Source organism: Macaca mulatta, chromosome 6 (genome assembly GCF_049350105.2).
Source record: "Macaca mulatta isolate MMU2019108-1 chromosome 6, T2T-MMU8v2.0, whole genome shotgun sequence".
NCBI classification, from domain to species: Eukaryota; Metazoa; Chordata; class Mammalia; order Primates; family Cercopithecidae; genus Macaca; species Macaca mulatta.
This window is the reverse complement of record NC_133411.1, coordinates 94,086,397-94,111,052: the sequence shown is the minus strand read 5'-3', so window position 1 is coordinate 94,111,052 and position 24,656 is coordinate 94,086,397. Positions and strand designations below refer to the sequence as shown.

At 37.0% G+C, this 24,656-nt stretch overlaps 1 long non-coding RNA gene across 1 annotated transcript; it reads left to right on the top strand.

Annotated features, from left to right (window-relative positions):
* The first annotated feature begins 8,412 nt into the window (after positions 1-8,412).
* On the top strand, positions 8,413-15,781 carry LOC144341320 (uncharacterized). The gene is made up of 2 exons (XR_013418179.1): positions 8,413-8,746; positions 13,780-15,781. It is a non-coding gene; the product is annotated as an uncharacterized LOC144341320 (long non-coding RNA).
* Positions 15,782-24,656: the final 8,875 nt, after the last annotated feature.

Sequence of the window (24,656 nt, the reverse complement as noted above, 5' to 3'; positions counted from 1 at the left end):
ATCACCCAGGAGAACTTTCCCAACCTAATAAGAAAGGCCAAGATTCAAATTCAGGAAGTCCAGAGAACCCTAGTAAAATACTCCATGAGAAGATGAACCCCAAGACACATAATAATCAGATTCTCTAAGGTTGAAAGGAAGAAATAAAAATTTTAAGGGCAGCCAGAAAGGCCAGATCACCTACACCGGAAAGCCCACCATCAGACTAACAACAGACCTCTCAGAGGAAACCTTATAACCCAGAAGGGACGGGGGGTCAATAGTCAGCATTCTTAAAGAAAAGAATTTCCAACCTATAATTTCATATCCAGCCAAACTAATCTTCATAAACAAAGGAGAAATAAAATCATTTTTCAGATAAGCAAATGCTAAGGGAATTCATCACCACCCGTCCTACCTTGCAAGAACTCCTGAAGGAAGCACTAAATATGGAAAGGAAAAATTGTTACCAGCCACTACAAAAATACACTGAAGTACACATACCAATGTCACTATGAAGCAACTACATTAACAAGTCTACAAAATGACCAGCCAGAATCATGATGACAGGATTAAATTCATTAAGAAGTCTGCAAAATGACCAGTTAGAATCATGATGACAGGATTAAATTCAAACATAAAAATATTAACTTTAAATGTAAATAGGCCACATTTACCAGTTAAAAGACAGAATGGCAAGCTGGACAAAGAGTCAAGACCCATTGGTACGCTTTATTCAAGAGACCCATCTCACATGCAAAGACACACATGGGCACAAATAAATGGATGGAGGAAAATTTACCAAGCAAATAGAATCAAGTTGCAATCCTGGTTTCTGACAAAACAGACATTAAACCAACAAGTATAAAAGAGACAAAGATGGGAATTGTTTAATGGTAAATGCTTCAATTCAACAAGAAGAGCTAACGGTCCTAAATGTATATGCACTCAATATAGGAGCACTCCATAAAACAAGTTCTTAGAGACCTACAAAGAGACTTAGACTCCCACACAGTAATAGTGGGGGACTTTAACACTCCGTTGTCAATATTAGAGTTTATTGAGACAGAAAATTAAGAGATATTCAAGGCTTGAACTTGGCTCTGGATCAAGTGAACCTGATAGATATCTACAGATCTCTCCGCCCCAAAACAACAGAATATACATTCTTCTCAGTGCCACATGATACCTACTCTAAAATTGATCACATAATTGCAAGTAAAACACTCCTTAGAAAATGCAGAAGAACTGAAATCATAATAGTCTCTCAGACCACAATGCAATCAAATTAGAACTCAAGGTTAAGAAACTTACTAAAAGCCACACAACTACATGGAAATTGAACAACCTGCTCCTGAATGCCTCCTGGGTAAATAATGAAATTAAGGCAAAAATTAAGAAGTTCTTTAAAACAAATGCGAACAAAGAGACAACATACCAGAATCTTTGGGATGCAGCGAAAACAGTGTTAAGAGAGAAATTTATAGCATTAAATGCCCACATCAAAAAGCTACAAAGTTCTCAATTTACATCCTAACATCACAACTAAAAGAACTAGAGAAACAAGAGCAAACAAACCTCAAAGCTAGCAGAAGACAAGAAATAACCAAGATCAACAAAAAACTGAAGGAGATAGAGACTTAAAACAAAACAAAACAAAAAACTTTCAAAAAATCAACAAATCCAGGATTTGGTTTTTTTTGAAAAAATTAATAAAATAGACTGCTAGCTATACTAAGAAGAAAAGAGAGAACAATCAAAGATAGACACAATAAAAAACAATAAAGGGGATATCACTACGGATGCCACAGAAATGCAAACAACCATTAGAGAATACTATAAACACCTTTATGCTAATAAACTGAAAAATCTAGAAGAAATGGATAGATTCCTGGACACATACACCCTCCCAAGACTAAACCAGAAAAAAGTTGAATCCCTGAATAGTCCAATAACATGTTCTAAAATTGAGGCAGTAACAAATAACCTATCAACCCAAAAAAGCACAGGACTAGATGGATTTCCAGCTGAATTCTACCAGACGTATAAAAAGGAACTGGTTCCTTTTCTTCTGAAACTATTCCAAACAATTGAAAAGGAAGGACTCCTCCCTAACGCATTTTATGAGGCCAGCATCTTCCTGATACCAAAACATGGCAGAGATACAACAACATAAGAAAACTTCAGCCCAATATCCCTGATGAACATCAATGCAAAAGTCTTCAATAAAATACTGGCAAACCAAATCCAGCAGCACATCAAGAAACTTATTCAGCATGATCAAGTTGGGTTCATCCCAAGGATGCAAGGTTGGTTCAACATATGCAAATCAATAAATGTAATTCATCACATAAACAGGACCAATGACAAAATCCACAAAATTATCTCAATAGATGCAGAAAAGGCCGTCCATAAAATTCAACATTCCTTTATGTTAAAAACTCTAAATACATTAGGCACATTGAAGGAACATTCCTCAAAATAATAAAGAGTCATTTATGACTAACCCACAGACAATATCATACTGAATGGGCAAAAGCTGGAAACATTCCTCTTGAAAACCAGCACAAGGGAAGGATGCCCTCTCTCACCATTCCTATTCAACATAGTGTTGGAAATTTTGGCCAGGTAAATAGGCAAGAGAAAGAAATAAACGTATTCAAATAGGAAGAGAGAGAAGTTAAATTTTCTCTGTTTGGAGATGACATGATCCTATATCTAGAAAACCCATTGTTTCAGCCAAAAGCTTCTTAAGCTGATAAGCAACTTCAGCAAAGTCTCAGGATACAAAATCGATGTGCAAAAATCACAAGCATTCCTGTACCACAACAGCCAAGCAGAGAGCCAAATCATAAATGAACTCCCATTTATAATTGCTACAAAGAGAATAAAATACCTAGGAATACAGATAACAAGTGAAGTGAAGGACATCTTCAAGGAGAACTACAAACCACGGCTCAAGGAAATCAGAGAGGACATCAACTGGTGAAAAAATATTCCATGCTCATGGACAGGAAGAATCAATATCTTGAAAATGGCCATCCTGTCCAAAGCGATTTATAGATTCAATGGTATTCTCATTAAACAACCATTGACATTCTTCACAGAATTAGAAAAAAAAACTACTTTAAATTTCATATGGAACCAAAAATGAGCCTAAATAACCAAGACAATCCCAAGCAAAAAGAATAAGGCTGGAGGCATCACACTACCTGACTTCAAACTATACTACAAGGCTACAGTAACAAAAACAGCATGGTAGTGGTACATAAACAGATACTTAGACCAATGGAACAGAATAGAGAAATTAGAAATGAGACCACATATCTACAACCATCTGATCTTTGACAAACCTGAAAAAAACAAGCAATGGGGAAAGGATTCCTATTAAAGAAATGATGCTGGGAGAACTGGCTAGCTATATGCAGAAAATTGAAACTGGACCCCTTCCTTATACCTTATACAAAAATTAACTCAAGATGAATTAAAGACTTAAATGTAAAACCCCAAACTGTAAAAACCCTAGAAGAAAATCTAGTCAATACCATTCAGGACATAGGTAATGGCAAAGATTTCATAATGAAAGCCTCAAAAACAATGGCAACCAAAAAAATTGGCAAATGGGATCTAATTACACTAAAGAGCTTCTGCACAGCAAGAGAAACTATCATAAGAGCAAACAGACAACCTACAAAATGGAAGAAAATTTTTGCAATATATCCATCTGACAAAGGTCTAATATCCAGAATCTATAAGGAACTTATGGCCGGGCGCGGTGGCTCAAGCCTGTAATCCCAGCACTTTGGGAGGCCGAGACGGGCAGATCACGAGGTCAGGAGATCGAGACCATCCTGGCTAACACGGTGAAACCCCGTCTCTACTAAAAAATACAAAAAACTAGCCGGGCGAAGTGGCGGGCGCCTGTAGTCCCAGCTACTTGGGAGGCTGAGGCAGGAGAATGGCGTGAACCCGGGAGGCGGAGCTTGCAGTGAGCTGAGATCCGGCCACTGCACTCCAGCCTGGGCGACAGAGCATGACTCCGTCTCAAAAAAAAAAAAAAAGGAACTTATGCAAATTCACAATAAATAAACAAGAAACCCCATTAAAATGTGGGCAAAGGACATGGACAGACACTTTTCAAAAGAAGACATACATGCAGCTACCAAATATATGAATAAAAAGCTCAACATCACTGATCATTAGAGAAATGCAAATTAAAACCATAATGAGATACTATCTCATGCCAGTCATAACAATGATTGTTAAAAAGTCAAGAAATGGCCAGGTGTAGTGGCTGACGCCTGTAATCCCAGCATTTTTGGAGGCCAAGGCAGGCAGATCACAAGGTCAGGAGTTCGAGACCATCCTGCCTAACATGGTGAAACCCCGTCTCTACTAAAAATACAAAAAAATTAGCCAGGCATGGTGGTGGGTGCCTGTAGTCCCAGCTACTCAGGAGGCTGAGGCAGAAGAATGGTGTGAATCCGGGAGGCAGAGGTTTCAGTGAGCTGAGATCATGCCACTGCACTCCAGCCTGGGTGACAGAGCAAGACTCCGTCTCAAAAAAAAAAAAAAAAAAAAAAAACGTAAGGAAACATCTGATGCTGGTGAGACTGCAGAGAAATAGGAACACTTTTTCACTGTTGGTGGGAAATTAGTTCAACCATTATGGAAGATAGTATGGTGATTCCTCAAAGTTTTAGACCCAGAAATACCATTTGATCCAGAAGTCCTATTACTGGGTATATACCCAAAGGAATATAAATCATTCTGTTATAAAGATACATGTACACATTATGTTCATTGAAGCTCTATTCACAATAGCAAAGATGTAGAGTCAACCTAAATGCCCATCAGTGATAGACTGGACAAAGAACATGTGGTGCGTATATACGAAGGGATACTATGCAGCCATAAAAAGCAACGTAATCATGTCCTTTACAGGGACATGGATGGAGCTGGAAGCCATTATCCTCAGCAAAGTAACCCAGGAAAAGAAAACCAAACACCGCATGTTCTCACTTATCAGTGGGAGCTGAAAAATGTGAATACATAGACAAAGTAGGGGAACACCACACACTGGGGCTTTTCAGGAGGGGCGGGAAAGAAGGAGAGCATCAGGAAGAATGGTTAAGGCATGCTGGGCTGAATATCTAGGTGATGGGTTGATAGGTGCAGCAAATCACTACAAAATAATAATTGAAACACCAAGGAAGATAACAAAAGAGAGTCAAAAAAGCTACAAAATAGACAAAAGAATTAATAAAATGGCAATAATAAATCCTTACCTATCAATATTACTAAATGTAAGTAGATTAAACTCCCCCATCAAAGGACACATAGTGGCTGAATGGATACAAGAAAACTCAATGTTTTACTGTCTATGAGAGAATAATTTTAGATTTAAAGACACACAGACTAAATCATAAAAGATGGAGAAAAGGAATTCCATGGAAATAGTAACCCAAAGAGAGCAGGGATGGCTGTGTTTGTATCAGACAAAATAGACTTAAGTAATAAACTGCCACAAGAAACAAAGATGGACATTATATAAACATAAAATGGTTAACTTGCCAGGGAGATAAAACAGTTATAAAGCATATACATCTGTCATCAGGGTACCTAAATATATAAAGTAAATATTGACATAACTGAAGAGAGAAACAGCAATACAATAATATTAGAATACTTCAACGCCTCTCCTTTCAATAAGGGATAGAATATTGGGACAGATAATTAATAATGAGACAGCAAATCTGAAAAATAACATAGATCAAATGAACCTAAGAGATATACACAGAACATATCATCCAACAGCAGCAGAATACACATTCTTCTCAGGCATACCTGGAACATTCTTCAAGATAGATTACATGTTAAGCCACAAAATAAGTTAACAAATTTAATGAGATTGAAATAATACAAAGTACTTTTGTGACCACAATGGAATGAAACTAGAAATCAACCAAAGAAAGAAAACTGGAAATTTTTCATAACATGTGGAAAGTAAAAAACATATTCTTGAGCAGCCAATGGATCAAAGAAGAAATCAAAAGCAAAATCGAAAATACCTTGAGAAAAATTAAAATGAAATACAACATACCAAAACCTATGGGATGCAGCAAAAGCAATACTTAGAAGTTTATAGCAGTAAATGCCTACATTAAAAAAAGAAAGATATCAAATAAGCAGCCTAACTTTACAGCTCAATGACCACAAAATTTAGTAGAAAGGGAAAAATAATGAAGAGTAGAGTAGAAATAAACAAAGTGGGAAATAAAAAACAATAGAAATTATGTGATAAAACTGAGGGTTTTTTTAAAAAGATAAAATGGTCAAAATTTTAGCCAGAATTACCAAGAAAGAGAAGAGAAAACATTCAAATAAAATCAGAAATGAAAGAAGAAACATTACAAGAAGCTGAGGCTAGGCGCGGTGGCTGACGCCTGTAATCCCAGCACTTTGGGAGGCCAAGGTGGGCAGATCATGAGGTCAGGAGATGAGATCGTTCTGGCAAACACGGTGAAACTCCGTCTCTACTAAAAATACAAAAATTAGCCAGGCATGGTGGTATGCACTTGTAGTCCCAGCTATTCAGGAGGTTGAGGTAGAATTGCCTGAACCCGGGAGGCAGAGGTTGCAGTGAGCTGAGATCATGCCACTGCACTCCAACCTGAGCCACAGAGTGAGACTCCATCTCAAAAAAAAAAAAAAAAAAAAAAAAAAAGGAAGCTGGATATGGTGCCACGTACTTACAGTCCCAGCTACTTGTGTGGCTGAGGCATGGCATTGGAATTGCTTGAGCCCAGGAGTTCAAGGCCAGCCTGGGCAACATAGTGAGACCTTGTCTCAATAAAATCAAATAAAATAAAAGAAGAGACATTACAATTGATACTACAGAAATAAAAAGACTACTATGAATAATTATATCCTAACGAATTAGATAAGCTAGGTGAAATGGATAAGTTTCTATTATCACCCAATGTACCAAGTCTGAATCATAAAGAAATAGACAACCTGAACAGACCTATAGGTAATAACCAGTAATGAATTGAATAAGTTATCAAAACTCCTTGACAAGGAAAAGCGCAGAACCAGATGACTTCACTGGTGAAATCTACTAAACATTTAAAGAAAATTAATACCTATTTTTCTCAAATTATTTCAAAAATTGAAGAGAAATGAACACTTTTAAGCTTATTTTTTATGGCCAACATTATCTTGATAGCAACACCAGACAAAGACACTACAAGAAAAGAAGACAATAGGCCAATATCCCTAATGAACATAAATAGAAAAATACTCCACAAAACATTAGCAAACAGATTCAATAGCACATTAAAAGAATCATGTATCATGATTAAGTGGGAGTTATCTGACGCAAGAATGGTTCAGCATTTAAAAATCAATTAACGTAGTGATATGCTATATTAATAGAATAATGGATAAAACTCACACGATTATCTCCATGAATACAGAAGAAGCACCTGACAAATTTCAACACTTTTTACAAATAACAGTCAGTAAACTAAAAATAGAAGAAAATTACCTTAACATAATAAAGTCATATATGAAAAGCCCACAGCCAACATCATGCACAATAATGAAAAACTAAAATATTTTTCTCTAAGATCAGAAACAAAGCAAGAATGTCCATTCTTACCACTTCTATTCAATGTAGTACTGGAAGTCCTAGGGAGAGAAATTAGGCAACAGAAAGAAATTAAAGAAATCCAAATCAGAAAGGAAGATGTAAAATTGTCTCTGTTTGCAATGACACAATCTTATAAGTAGAAAAAAAAGACTCCATAAAAAACATTAGAAATCATAAATGAATTTGGTAAAGTTGCAGGACAGAAGATCAACATATGAAAATGAGTTGTATTTCTATACTCTGAAAATGAATTATTCAAAAAGAAAATTAAGGAAACAAACCCATTTAAAAGACCATTTGAAAAGAATAAGACAGCCGGGCATGGTGGGTCACACCTGTAATTCCAGTACTTTGGGAGGCCAAGGTGGGCAGATCATGAAGTCAGGAGATCGAGACCATCCTAGCTCACAAGGTGAAACCCCATCTCTACTAAAAATACAAAAAGTTAGCTGGGTGTGGTGGTGGGCGCCTGTAAACCCAGGTACTCAGGAAGCTGAGGCAGGAGAATGGTGTGAACCCGGGAGGCGGAGCTTGCAGTGAGTTGAGATTGCCCCACTGCACTCCAGCCTGGGTGACAGAGCAAGACGCTATCTCAGAAAAAAAAAAAAAAAAAAAAGAATAAGACAAACTTAACTGAGGAAGTGAAAGACTTGTACTGTGAAAATCACAAAACATTGATGAAAGAAATTTCAAAAGACGAAGAAATGGAGAGACTTTCCACGTTCATGGATTGGAAGACTTAATACTGTTAAAATGTACATACTATTGTGCAGGGGCCTTTGCAAACAGTATGCTGAGAATAGATAGGGCTCAAGGACAGTATCTCCAATTGAACTTTTAATGAACTCCCGTAGGCGCCAAGAAGGCGGGCAGATAAGGAAGAGCATAGAAACAAGGAACTGAGTAGAAGGTTACATGTGGGAAAAGAAAGTTTGTTTTGCATTGCATTCTTTCTGCTGATGTGTGGTTTATGGAGTATAAATAAAGTGAGGCGGAGGCTCTGAGTACGGCCGCCATGTTCTCTGTGTGTCTTTGTCTTTTGTGTGTTCTTTCATTCTCCACCACCCCCAGCACGGACCCCAACAAGTGGCGCAGCGAGCAGGGTCAGCACGGGTGAGTAGGGGAGAACAAGAAGGGGAACCCCCTAGGGGCGGGTAAGGCCCAGATATTGTTAAGGGGAACCTTCTTAAGCTTTCATTATGGGGAATTCCATCTCTCTGGCCTCAGAATATTTACAGCTGCTTCAAGGACTGTTGCTGTCTATAGGAGTAGAAGTGAAAGAAAAAGACTTTGAAGTGATTGTTTGCCCATGTTGAACAACATTGTTACTGGTTTCAGTATCAGACTAAAGTGCAGCTGAATTGCAGAGAATGGTTACAGGTAGTAAAAACTCTGCTTAGAGCTCTCCAGTTAGGGGATATTATGCCTCTAAAATTGTGGACCTTGTGTGACTCTATCACTCAGACATTAGAGTTACTTGAGACTGATTCAGAGTGTGGTAATGTAGCCACAGGAGGAAAGGTATCTGAGGATTTGAAAAGAAAATAAATAAATAAATCTGAAATGGAGCCCATTTGTGCCAGGATAACAGAGGATGGGGGGGGTAGCAAAAGGGGGAGAAGAGAAAAAGCCAGCTCTTCCTTCTTCTAAGGGAAATTCTGACATGCAGTGTATTATGGAAATGCTTCAACAAATATTACAGATATATTCTTCTAATTCACCTTTGCGAGCTTTCCCTGTTTCTTTTCCTTCTGCCCTGTTAAAAGAGGATTTTCCAGAGCCTCCAACCCCCCAGCTTCCTTATCTTTACCTTTGTTTGGCAAAGTTGAAGCCCTGTTCACATCAGACATACTTTAAATTTATACTAAACACCTGTTTAATATGTTAAAACCAGTGTATATGTATATCTTGTTTTGTTAGTTAAAATATTATGAGTATTTCAATAGTCAATAAATAAGCACATTAATATTAACTATTAATATTAATATAGTATTAATAACCCCAGCTAGGAAATTGTTATGTTATAGGGGTGCATAGGTTCCACCAATTTACACTCCAAACAGAAGTTGAGTATTCGAGCTGCTTAACACATTAACTACCTCTTGATATTTTCTGTGTTTTTAAATTTTAACCATTGTATTGTGTATGTAATGATTCTCAATTTGGTATTAATAATCATATTTCCTAGTGAGTAATGATGTTAGACATATAGGTTTATTGTCATTTCTTTGTTCTGCTACTTTTGGTTGGGTTATTTGCCTTTTCTTATTAATATGTTGAGATTCTTTATATTTGGGGATATGAGTATTATTATATATTATATATACTTTTAATTAAAAAAAAATTTTTTTAAGGAGCTGTATTTGTTTCCAATTATTTGTGCTTCTTTTGCTCCTAATGCTCAGTTTTCAAATGGTGGCAATAATGTCCAATTTAATGCCTTACAAATTAAATTTTTAAAAAGAAAAGAAAGCTGCCATTTCTAACTATGGACCTCAATCTCCTTTTATCCTTGGTCTTCTTGATATTTTTTCATCAGAAAATTTGATAATTCCTATAGACTGGAAGACTTTGGGGAAGGCTTTTCTTGATCGTTCTCAGTGGTTACAATTGCACAGCTGGTAAATGAACAAGGCACATGTACAGGCTAGGAAAAATGTTATGTGTTATCCCCCTGGACCCACTGAGGAACAACTCACAGGCACGGGCCAATATGCTACTCTTAATGCTCAGGCTGGTTTAGATGATGTTGCCCTTACTCAAATCAAGACTTTGTTTTTAAGGGCCTGAAATAAGGTAGAGATAACAGGAAAATGTTCCCTTTCCTCTGTGAAGATTTTATAGGGCACAAATGAACTATATCCAGATTTCATAGCCCATCTTCAGGATGTTGTCTTCAAAATTGTGGGTGCTGGCCTTGCTTGAAAAATTTTGTTACAAACATTGTCTTTTAAAAATGCTTATGCTGACTGTTAAAAATTGTTAAAATTGTTAAAGGCCAATGGGGCCAATTTAGATAAATATATTAAAACTTGTGTTAGTGTTGGAGGGGCTATTTATAATGCTCAATTATTTGCTGGAGCTTTGTCTAAAGCCTTAAAAGGAAATAACAAACAAGGTGTTTGCTTTCAGTGTGGTAAACCTAGACATTTCAAAAAAGAATGTCATAAAAATTGAACACTTTTATCCCTCAAGGCAGAAAGCTGCCTTCAGAGGTGTACAAATGTTGTGGTAAAGATCGACATTGGACAAATAAATGTCATTCCAAAACTGATAAAAGTGGAAATTTACTGTCTCCTCTCCTGGGAAACGGGAGTCGGGGCCCACAGGCTTGGGGCCCCAACAATTACAATACAAGTCTACTACAATATTCAGTGAGCAATGGCCTACAACATTAAGGAATAAATTCAAGTCCTCCTTAAGGATCCCACACCTTACCCCAGTTTCTCAGCTTTGTGCGGCAACTAAGCAGAGCGCCGCTGCTGACTTAGCTATTACTCAGCCTTATACTTTGTCTCCTAATAGAGGAGTATATAAATTAGCTATTAGAGTGTGTGGCCCTTTGCCAAAACGACATGATATTACTAATAAAATTCTTATTTTGGTACAAGTTTCACAATTTATACGCCTAGAGGCAGGGGAACGTATTCTCAATAGAAAGGGTTTGGTAGCACAGAAAAAACTGTTTTTTGGGAAACTTGAGTTTCTAATCAAAAGCCCTTATGTTCATTGCACATTAATAGTTTTAAAAGAGTTAATTGATATGGGGGTAAATATGTCTATCATTTGTTTAAATTATTGGCCTACACAATGGGAAAAAAGACAAGTTTCAGTTATACTCACTGGCTTGGGTGCTGCTTCTGTGGTTTATCAAAACGTAGAACCTTTAACCTGTGTCGGTCCTAAAGGTCAACAAGGTCAAGTGTTTTTTTTATATTATTCCTATCAATATTAATCTTTAGGGACAAAATCTTTCATAACAATTTGGTGCTTTTTTAAACATTCTTCATATTTCCTCAGCTGTCAAAAATATGATGTTCAAAATGGGCTACAATCCTTTAAACTCATAGCCACTGTTCACCAGTCTCAAGTTTTATAATTAAAGTGTAAAACGACCACTCCTCTTTAGGTGAAACAGTGGCCATTATCTAAAGAAATACTTAGGATTTTAAAAGAGTAAGTCAAAAAACAAATGGCCGAGAGGAATCTAAAGCCACGTACTTCTGCATGGAATTCCCATCTTTGTCTTGTTCTTAAAACTATAAATGTTTACATTCAACCTAGGGAAAGTTTACAGCCTGGTCTTCCTAATCCTGCCCTTATCCCACAAAGTTAAAACCAGAGAAAAGCAGCAAGATGCTTTTGTATCATTACAAACTCAGCTTTCTTTCTACTCACTTAATATTGCCACAGAAAAAATTTAACTGGATTTTCTTATTCAATATTTAGGTTATACCTTGGGGGCACAAAATATTCGACCCCAAAAAATTCAAATTCGATGTGATCATTTAAAAACATTAAATGATTTTCAAAAGCTTCTAGGAGACATTAATTGGATGCGTCCTGTTTTAGGAATACCAATATATCAGTTATAACATCTTTTTTCTATTCTAGAAGGAGATAGTCACTTGGACAACTCACGCCATTTAACTCCTTTGGCTTTACAGGAACTCCAGCTTGTTGAAGAGCAACTTCAAAAGGCCCTTCCTTTTGTTTATTTCATACTTTACCTTCTCCCACAGGAATGATTCATCAAACTAGTTGACCACTAAAATGGATCTTTTTGTCCAATAAAATATCTAAACGCTTGGCTACTTATATCGATCGTTTAGCTGAACTGATCATCAAAGGACAGCATCACTGTCGACAACTTTGGGGAGGAGATCCTTCCTTAATTATCTCTCAATTCACTCATAATCAGATCACTTATCTTCTTGCAACTTCTGATTCTTGGCAAGTTGCTTGCGCTTCTTTTGTTGGACAATTTTCTACCCAATATCCTAAGTCTCCGATCTTTTCATTTTTTAGGCAACATTCTGTGTTGCCTTTCTCACCAATTTCTGTATTGCTGTTCAAGGTCCTACCTTTTTTACTGATGCTAGTAGCAATGATAAGGCTGGATATTGGAGTGTTCATCAATCTCGAGTTACAGTTTATCCTTATCCCTCGGTGCAACAGGGAGAACTGTTTGTTATTCTCATGGTCTTACTTGATTTCCCTACTACTGGTTGTAACATTGTTAGTGATTCTCAATACGCCGTTTATGTTACTTCTTACATTTCTCAGGCCACTTTACCTCTTTGTGCTACTTCTTCTCTTCAAAAACTCTTTTCCTTGTTATCTTCTACTTTGAGCCAACGTCGAGCTCCTTTATTCATCACTCATCTTCGTTCTCATTCTCAACTTCCTGGACCATTAGTTCATGGTAATACTCAGATTGATTCACTTTTAATAGGCCACCTACATGCTTCAGAACAAAAATATACTCTACATCACACTAATAGTTCTGGCCTTCAACGACGGTTTCATTTAACTTATAAACAAGCTCGTTCTCTTATTCGAGCTTGTCCTTCCTGTGCTCCTTTGAGCATTCCATCCTTCTATCCTGGGGTTAATCCACGAGGTGTCCCTTCTTTTGGACGATTAAAGTATGTTCATCATACCATTGATACCTTTTCTCATTTCTATTATTACTCATCTCTTAACTTGTTTCGCCATCATGGGCATTCCTCTTATACTTAAAACTAATCATGCCCCTGCCTATGTCTCTCGTAAATTACAAGTTTTCTTACAGCAATACAATATTCAACATATCATCGGTATCCCGAGCAACAGTTAAGGTCAAGCCATCATTGAGCACGCAAATTTAACTTTAAAAACTTAACTATTAAAACAAAACAAAAAGGGGGAAATGAGCCCCCCAGAAACCAGATTTTGAAACCAGATTTTGAAGGTTCTTTTTACCTTAATTTTTTTGAATCAATGGAGACAATTGCAAGATTCCGCTGCCGTAACCCATCTTTCCTCACCTCCCTCGGTGATAGTCCCCGCTGACAGTTTAAAGCTTTGGTATCCTAATGAAGAAGGTAAGTATGTTCAAGGGCAAGTTTTAAAACAGGGACGGGGCTATGCTCTTGTCCTTACAGGGAGTGGACCTGAGTGGTTTCCTACAAGATGATTGAAACCCTGTTGAAAAGAAAACTGGATTCAGCATGCATTTCTTCCTTTGTTGGATGTGCCTCGGCAGGGGACTTATTTCTCTTAGTGAGGCTTTGTATGAATATTGGACTTATATTCCCTTTCTGCCCTTGTATCAGGGAGTCACCTGGGGGGAGGCGGAAATTAAGGTTTTCACCAATGACACTACTTGGATGCTGTCCCCCTATATAGACAAGGACAATATAGAATGGTAAACGGGAATTATAAACAACACATATCAATTTGGAGTGGAAGGAGTTCCAATATGTATGGGAAATAGTTCTCATTGTCTCCGAAAATCACATGAAGCCTCGGCTGTTTGTTATAATCATAGTCATGTGGCTGCTAATACTGTTATTATTGTAACTAGAAGTTTTTAATATAATCATACTGTATATAGTAATGAAACTATTCCTAGTTCTTTACTTTTTTGTCCTATTCTAGAGGTTTCTCCTAATATTGAGGTGCTGGAGTGACAACAATGTCAGGGAACTAAACCCCGGATTTTATTAGAATATAATGGAATGTAAATAACTGATTGGAGTGTGCACGGTTATTTTCAAATAAAATTTAGTTACATACCTTTGAAATGACACTGGGTAAATAAAAGTATTGCTGCTAACAGTAATGAAACCTTGGTATGGCGTGAAGGAGGCCTGAAGTACAGAGTCTTCTTTGGAAGTTGTTAGCTGCAGGCGATGCCATTAGCACTTTTGTGGGGAATATGTACCTTAATCTTTCTAACCCTACTAACTCCTTTCATATTCAGTTATATCGAAATACCTCCTGATATATTATTGCTTGTGTCCGTGAGCCCTACCTATTATTAGCAGGGAATTTGACATGGGATAATGATACGGGGATTGTTAATTGTACAGATATGTGTACATTTTTGTCTTGCCTCAATCATTCCTGGTGGCACAACTTTACTTGGGATATTTATATCCTCAGGGCTTGTAAGGAAATTTGGCTACCTGTTAACCTTACGCGACCGTGGGGGGCATCACCTCTTGAAACTTATATTTGGACTTCTCTCCAGCGAACCCGCCGTGCCCTTGGACTTATAATTGCCTCGGTGATGAGTCTTGTTGCCATCGCCTCCACTGCGACCGTAGCAGGACTCGCTCTTCATCAAAGCATACAAAATGCTGAATTTGTGCAGCAATGGCACGAGCAATCTCACCGGTTATGGCTTCAACAACGAAACATTTATTCTCAACTTGCTGAAAGATTGGACAACATGGAGCAAACATTGACATGGCTTGGAGATCAGCTCACTGTACTTAGTACTCGGATAACATTACAATGTGATTGGAACTCCACTCAATTTTGTGTAACGCCTGTGCCTTTTAACATCTCTCAAAATTGGACAGTAATCTGAAAATTATTAGTAGGCCATAAAAATATTAGTTTGGACATCCAAGAGCTCACTCAGAACATTTCCGAAGCATTTCAACAACAATTACATGTGTTGTCCGGAACCGTAACCCTGCAAGAGCTGGGTCAGCGCCTTGCTGCCTTTAACCCATGGACCCAGATGAAAACATGGATTTCTACAATCTCTGGAAGTATATTGTTTTGGGCACTCGAATTGGATCTACTTCTTTTGGTGATCTGATGCTCCCTCCGTCGCCTCCAAAAACAAAAGAAAACACAGGAACAAATATAGGCTACCTTTTTAGGATTGAGGCAAAACAAAACAAAAAGGGGGAAATGCAGGGGCCTTCGAAAACAGTATGCTGAGAATAGATAGGGCTCAAGGACAGTATCTCCAATTGAACTTTTAATGAACTCCCATAGGCGCCAAGAAGGCGGGCAGATAAGGAAGAGCATAGAAACAAGGAACTGAGTAGAAGGTTACACGTGGGAAAAGAAAGTTTGTTTTGCATTGCATTCTTTCCGCTGACGTGGGGTTTATGGAGTATAAATAAAGTGAGGCAGAGGCTCTGAGTGTGGCTGCCATGTTCTCTGTGTGTCTTTGTCTTTTGTGCATTCTTTCATTCTCCACCACCCCCGGCACGGACCCCAACACTATTGAAAACGATCTACAGATTCAATGCAATTTCTATCAAATCTTAATGGAATGCTTTACAGAAATAGTAAAAACAATTCTACAATTCATATGAAACAACAGAGGACTTCAAATAGCCAAACCATCTTGAGAATGAACAAAGCTAGAAGTGTCACACTTGAATATGTAATTTCAAAGCACATTACAAAGCTACAGTAATTAAATGGTACTGGAATAAAAATAGATATATAGACTGATAGAACAGAATAGAGAGCCCAGAAATAAACCTATACATATACAGTCAACTCATCTTTGACTAGTGTGCCAAAAATACGCAATGGGAAAAAGTCCCTTCAACAAATGGTGTTGGGAAAACTGAATATCCACATACAAAAGAATGAAGTTGGTCTCTTTCTTACACTTCCCAATACAGAAAAATCAACTCAAAACAGAATAAAGGCTTAAATATAGTACCTGAAACTTTAAAGCTCCTAGAAAGAAACAAAGGGGAAAAGCTTTATGACACTGGTCTTATCAATTATTTCTTTTACAAAATGCCAAAAGCACAGCCAACAAAAAGCAAAAATAGACAGGTGGCACTACATCAGACTAAATAGCTTCTGCACAGCAAAGGAAACAATCAGCAGAATGGAAAAGTAACCTACAGAATGAGAAAAAAGAAATACTTACAAATCAAGTATCTAATATGGGGTTAATATCTTAAATATATAAAGAACGTCTACAACTCAATAGCAATAAAACCCTTATAGTTTAAAAAATGGACAAAGGGACTTAAACATGCAATTTTCTAAGACGACATAAAATGGCCACAAAAATATGATAAGGTGCTCAATATTACTAATTATCAGGGAAATGCAAATGAAAACCACAATGACATATAACCTCACATCTGTTGGGATAGTCATCATGAAAAAAAAACTAACAAGTATTGGTGAGGATGTAGAGAAGTTGGGATAGATGTGCACTCTTGGTTGGAATGTGAAATGGAGCAGCTACTGTGGAAAGTATGAAGATTCTCCCAAAATTTAAGTGTAGACCCACCATAAGACCCAGAATTTCTACTTCTGGGTATATATATCTAAAACAACTGAAAGCTGGATTTTGAAGTTGCTTGCACACCCATGTTCATTGCAGCATTATTCACAATGGCCTATATGTCCATGAACAGATGAATGGATCGGGAAAGTGTGGCATACACATACAATAAAATATTATTGGCCTTAAAGCAAGAAGGCAATCCTATCATACGCAACAACATGCATGGACCTTGAGAACACTATGCTAAGTGAAATAAACACATCTCAAAAAGACAAAGAACATATGATTCCACTTGTACAAGTCATATATAGTAGTCAAACCCACAGAAACAGAAAGTAGAATGGTGGTTGCTGGGGCTGGAAGAGGAAGTGAAGAGTCATTGTTCGATGGGCATAAAGTTTCAGTTACGCAAGATGAAAAGTACTAGCAATATTCTGTATGACATCATGCTTATACCTAACAATATTGTTATAATTAGTTTAATACAGATATAATTAAAATTTTCAAAGGGTAGATTTCATGTTATGTAGGTGTTTTTTAACCACAATAGCAACAACAAGAAAAGCCAAGTCTGAAGTCCATAACACATGTTCAGCATGTATAAGGATGTTGAAGTGGGCTGACATCCAGTGTAAAAATATAGACATAATATATTCCTGTTTATCTACATTATTGACAACTATACTTTTTTTTCTATTGTACTTTAGTTGTACAGCTTAGGATTAATCATAACCTATAGTTTATAATGTGGTCTCATTATTAGTTCATATATGGCCTATGTTTTAGTTATTATTTAATTAGTTATTTTAAGTAATAAATAAACACATATCACTCACAACAAAAGCTAGAAACTTGATAATCTTATATAGTACATGATTTTCCCCAACAACACATTTCTTTGCTACTCCCTTGATCTCATTTTCATTAGAATGTCAATAGACATAATTTTGTTTCACAAACAGTGTCTCCATGTTTTCAAATAAATTTTGAAAACCATTCTTCCATCTTCATATTCATTTTCAAATGAGTACTTTGGTTGCTTTAAATTAAAATGATACAGCATTTTTCTGTCCTAGAACTAAAGGTAATGTCATGTTTGAAACGTAATTCAGGTAAATAGTTATAAAATTATTGAACAAGTTTTTAATGTAATGTAAACAGATTGAAATGATACAGCCTTTCAGATCCAGTCAATATAAAATTGCCATGAATCTTGTAATTTGCTCTAAAGTAGTAAAATCCAAAAAGGACTTAGAACAATAGAAGGCTTCTTTTAGTTAACTTCAGTAAATGTTTATTAAGTACCTACCAAATAGGAAGTATAGAGTTTGGCATTGGTGGTAGTAGTGGTTCAACATGACTAAGATAATGATCTTTAGGTGAGGAGTTTAAATTTTAATAGAGGAGAGGCACATGTCACAAATAACTGTGATTCAAGATAAAATGACACAATTTCGAAATGTTAAGTAAAAACAAAGTAAAGGTAAGCAATTATAATTCTGAATTGAGGATGGAATCAATACTTAAGGAAGATTTTTCTTTTTTTCTTTGAGACAGAGTTTCATTCTGTCTCCCAGGCTAGAGTGCAGTGGTGCGATCTCAGCTCACTGCAACCTCCACCTCCCGGGTTCAGGGTTCAAGCAATTTTCCTGCCTCAGCTTCCCAAGTAGCTGGGATTATAGCCACATGCCACCACACCTAGCTAATATTTGTATTTTTAGTAGAGATGGGGTTTCACCATGTTGGCCAGGCTGGTCACAAACTCCCGACCTCCAGTGATCCACCCACCTCGGCCTCCCAAAGTGCTGGGATTACAGGCGTGACCAACCGTGCCTGGTCTTAAGGAATACTTTTTTTTTTTTTTTTTTTTTGAGACGGAGTATGGCTCTGTTGCCCATATTGGAGTGCATTGGCGTGATCTCAGCTCACTGCAAGATCTGCCTCCCCAGTTCAGGCCATTCTCCTGCCTCAGCTTCTTGAGTAGCTGGGATTACAGGCACCCACCACCATGCCTGGCTAATTTTTCTATTTTTAGTAGAGGCAGGGTTTCACCATGTTAGCCAGGATGGTCTTGATCTCCTGACCTTGTGATCCGCCTGCCTCGGCCACCCAAAGTGCGGGGATTACAGGCATGAGCCATTGTGCCCAGTCTTAAGGAGGATTTTTATAGCTGAGTAGGATCCAAATAGATCTAAGTGGGAGATGGGGATAAAAATACAGGAGAAAGAGTAATTCCAAAATGTTATTTTAAAGCAGGGTGACCAATTCATCCTTGTTTGTTTGGTACTTTCCAGTTTTAGTACTGAAAGTCCCATGTTGCTATGATCTGAATGTTTATGTCCCCTCCAGATTCATATGCTGAAATCCTCACGGCAATGTGATGATATTAGGAGGTGAGGCCTTTTGGAGTGATTGTATCATGGGGATGGAGCTCTCATAAACATGATTAGTGCCCTTATGAAGGAGGCCCCAGAGAGACCCCTCACTCCTTCCATCATGTAAGGTTAGAGTGAGCAGATGGTTTTCTATGAGCAAGAGGGCCCTCACCAGACATCAAATTGCCAGTGCTTTGATTTGGGACTTCCCAGCCTCCAGAGTCATGAGAAATAAATTTCTATTGTTTATAAGCTACCCAGTTTATTGTATTTTGTTATAGCAACCCTCATGGTCTAAGACACATGTCATGGGTAAAGGGCAAACCCAGATGGTTGATCACCTAGAGAACAATCAACACCTTTCCTGCCATTCCTTCTAATTTCACAAACAATGAAACACACAGTCCCATTTGCCCAGACCTTAGGTGTCAGCTTTAGGAAACTTTCAGCAGTTTTCCCTGTCTCTACTACATTTTCTGAAAAGTGAGGTTTAAGACTCCAAAGTTCCTTATCTTTCCCAGTTACCTCCAGCTGCACTTCCCTTACCAAGAGCAATGATTCTTTAAAACCTACTCAAGTCCCAAACTCTTTTACTGATAAGATATCAAATCCTGGCCTTTTGCACCTCCCATTCTCTCACCTCTGCCATACTTTATTCTTGCTGAGCTTTTATGATGTTCTTATCAACACCGTTGGTCCCTCAACCCTAGCCAGATTCTCCCAACTTGTCAGTCAGTTCTTGTTTATTGAGATTATCTGCATACTAACATTGTTGAGATGAAGCACTTAAGAATCAGATAGGTTAATTTTTCATCCATCTCTGCCTGTTACTACTATCCATATGAGCTTAAGCAGTAGAGATATCTTCTCTGAACCTGTTTTTTCAGTTGGAAAATAGGAGATAATACTGTTTCCTATTTCATGGAATCCCTATGGGATTAAATGATATCACTCACAAAATACATTTTTAAAAGAAACAAATTTTAGAATTTTATGGGCAGTCTGACTATAATTTTGTGTAAAAATGTATACCAAGTGTGTTTTTCTGTATGAATATTTATAAATGCAATAAAAAGAAGAATAAAATGAAACTTGACAAGGAAGAGATTTCAGAGGGGGTATGGAAAAGGAGGGAAATATGAAGAAAATTATCTCCACATTTCATCTTTGAATTTTATAAATATTAAACCATGAGCACAGGTTATTTCAAAATTAAGATATAGAAAAAATTAGGAGAAAAATAAACAAGCAAAAACTTCACAGGGGATTTAACACTTGAGTGAATCTTAAAAACTGATGCTTCATACCTGGGAAGTAAGAAAGAAAAAGATGTTCCAGCAAAGAGAGAGAGAGTAGTGTGAGCCACTGAATAGAAAATGCAATGCTGCCAGGACCCTGATGAAATTGGAATGATGAGAGACTGCGTACATTGAGAGAGATGTGAGTGGGAGCATCATAAGAAACAAGTTTGGAGCCTAGAGACATGCCTGGGGCCAGATCTGGGAGTCACCAGAAATGAGACTGGAGATATGGTGGGGCCAGATTTGGGAGGGTCATCAGAAACGAAGCTGGAGTAATGGCTCAGGCCATATCTGGAAGCCCTATGAATGCAATACTATGGAATTTAAACTTTATCCTCAAAGTAATGGGAAAGCATTGAAGGGTGCTAAGAATGGGAAAAATAATGGAAGGGTACTAAGAATGGGAAAAATAATGGGACAAAGAATGGAAAAATATTTTAGGGGAAAAAACAACTGTGTTAAAGATTGATCAGAAGGAGTAGTCAAAGCTGCAGACTGGAAAAGAAAATCACAAACTCTTCCAGTAGTCATTAAAAGAGATGATGACAGCTAGACCAAAGCCGAGGCCAAATAATATGTTTTTTATGCTGTGATTACAATTAATAGATAACATTTATTGCAATAGCTCTTAATAGCTAACATTTATTTAGCCAAGCTTAAATTGGCTAAACACTATAAATGGATATCTCAATTATTTCTCACAGCTCAATAAAGTAGATACTGTTAATATTTCTGTTATATAAATGAGGAAACAGAGAGATCAGTACTTGCCCAAACACACCTATATGATAAACAGTGTCACCAGGATCTAATCTATACAGCTTGGTTCCCTGGTCACACTTTCAACCTGAATGTCATAAGCCCTACACCTAAAGTGTTCTCGATGTCAAAGAAAAAGTGCACCAGACAGAATTAAATAGGCAGAGAAGACATTATTCAAGACTTTTGCAATTATTTAAGACTAAACAACTCCACTGAAACAAAAGACAGGAGGAATTAGTGAGTTAGTGAAAAAAAAAGTACTGGAAGATGTTAGAAAGGAGGAGGTTGATCAATCCAATTTGGCCATCTAAGTTTGCTAATTGTTGCTTATTGAAGAAGTTAGGCCCCTATCTTCTCACAGAGACTGGGAGATGGGAGTGCAATCTTTTTCTGGTGATTATATTTCAAAGGCATGTCTTCCAGATCCATGAAAAGACATTCCTGGGTTGTAAAACTGGCCAGGGGCTCAGAAGAGATTTACATATCAAAGGGACAGAAAAACATTATTTGTATTATTTTTATTTTTTCCATTTTTTTTAGATTCAGGCGCTTCATATGCAAGTTGTTACATGGGTATATTGCATTGTGCTGAGGTTTGGGCTTCTATTGATCCTGTTGCCCAGACAGTGAACGTATTACCCAATAGGAAGTTTTCAACCCTTCCTCCTGTCCTTTGGGGTCCCCAGTATCTACTGTTCTCATCTTTATGTCCATGTGAACCCAAGATTTACCTCTCACTTATAAGTGAAACATGTAGTATTTGATTTTTTGTTCCCATGTTAGTTCACATAGGATAATAGCCTCCAGCTGCATCCATGTTGCTTCAAAGGACATGATTTCATTCTTTTTCATGGCTGTGTAGCATCTGTGCAGTATATGTACCACATTTTCCTTATCCAATCCACCATTGATGGGCATCTGGATTGATTCCATGTCTTTGCTATTGTGAATACTATGACAATGAACATCCAAGTGCAGATGTCTTTTGGTAGAATGATTTATTTTTCTTTGAGTATATACCCAGTAACGGGATTGCTGGGTCAAATGGCAAATCAACAAACAAAAAGCAAATAACACGATTAAAAAATGGACAAAGGATATGAACAGTCACCTCTCCAAAAAAGATATGCAAGTGGCCAACATACACGTGAACAAATGTTCAACATTACTAATCATCAGAGAGATGCAAATCAAAACCACAATAAGAGACCATCTTACACCAGTCAGAATGGTCATTGTTAAAAAGTAAAAAAAAAATGGCAGATGTTGGGACAGTTGTGAAGAAAAGGGAAGGCTTAGCCACTGTTAGTGGAAATGCAAATTAGTTCAGCCCCCGTGGAAAGCAGTTTGGAGATTTCTCAAAGAGCTAAAAATAGAACTACCATTCGACCCAGCAACCCAATTACTGGGTGTATACTCAAAGAAATGTAAATTGTCTACCAAAAAGGCACACATAGTCACGATTGGTGCAGCACGATCACAAAAGCAAAGACATGGAATCAGTCCATCAACAGTGGATTGGATAAAGAAAAATAACTTATAATTGCAAATTATCTAAAGTAAATGCTCTAATAAAAAGAAGATCAGGAGCCTATAGTCAAGAAGAAACCTGTCTAAAGTTCAGTCAAGGTGAGGAGAACCCTATTCTTCATCACTGATTATTCCGAAATACGGGATTCAGTAATTCAGTGTAATTTAAACTTAATTCTACTGAGGAAACTCATGCAAATGACATGTAAGTCACTAATATACATAACCTATTTTAAATTATAATATTTACATGTACATTTTAAAAGTTAACACACCAGTATACATTACAAAATTTAATATACATCTTCAAAGTAAAATTTTCTGTTTTATAGGCATTTTAAAACAGCACGTAGTAATGAACGTGATGACTCAATAACAACAAAGATAATAACCAATATTTATTCAGTATTTACTATGAGTCAGATGTCGAGCTAAATTTTTTCTTTTATGCTCCTAAGAACAATCCTGGGAGGTAAGTACAACAGTATCTTCATTTTATGGATGAGGAAACCTGTTCTTAGAAGGTCACACAATATATGCATTGAACCATAAGTAAGACTGGCTACCTAGTTTGTCAAACCCAGTGAAAAACGAAAATGTGGAACCTCTTGTTCAGAAATCACTAAGAGTTTCAAGACAGTGACAACAGAACCTTAAACAGAACAGGATCCTTACAAGCACAGGTTGCACACCCAGAAAGCCAGCCCTACCTGCCCTTAAGTTTGTGCTTTTAACCTTCTGGATGTACTCTGTCTCTTCTGAGTAAGTTATTAAACGGTGAGGTTTCTGGGGGTACCCAGAGTTGTTAAGTCATTATCAATTGACCTGAAATGCCCTTTTTAATGCCTGGAAGAAAGATCCTTTTTCACAGACAGGATCTGGATGTTTAATCCTACCTATATCACACTGCTTCTCAGTGAGGTATCAAAGTATTATGAAGATTTGAAACTCTTTACTGAGTTTCTGTCTGAAAATAGTAAATGTCTGCAACAAAGGAGGACCTTACAATACAAAGGGGAACTACAGCTAAATACTAGCCTACAGACAGCAGCTCCTTTCACTGTGTACTATAACAGCAAGTATTACTGCATCCGATTAGAACTGAACTTGGATGATATAGTACAATTTTTAGATGGCAAGAAATAGCAGGAATGCAAATAAATGAAAGGGTTTCATTTTGTTTTTCTTTTTTTACATTTAGAGTAAATAGAAAGATATACAGTAGTACTGAGGCTACTACCAGGAGAAGGCAATATTGGTACTGAACAAAAAACAGTTTCTTCACACTAAAGTACAGCAAAGTTGAGAAGCATGAAATAAAGATGTTTTCTAGATTCCAATTCCATTATTTCCAGGAGGTGGGAAAATTTTACTTTGAAGATGTATATTAAATTTTGTAATGTATATTGTGTGCTAACTTTCAAAATGCACATGTAAATATTATAATTTAAAATAGGTTATGTATATTAGTGACTTACATTCCATTTGCATGAATTTCCTCAGAAAAATTAAGTTTAAATTTCACTGAATTACTGAATCCCATCTTTCGGAATAACTGATGATGAGGAATACTTGAGGGTTCTCCTCACCTTGACTGAACTTTAGGTGGGTACTATCCAGAGTGACTACTAATATCACTACATGATACATGATTGGGACTTAGGTAATGGTTCATTGCAAACAGCAATAACAGAGTAGCAGATTCAGATTTCATTAAAAAGAAGGTTCGTTTCTATTTGAAAATTCATTTTCCTTTTTCGTAGTTAGGATCAAAATGGAGCTAAACA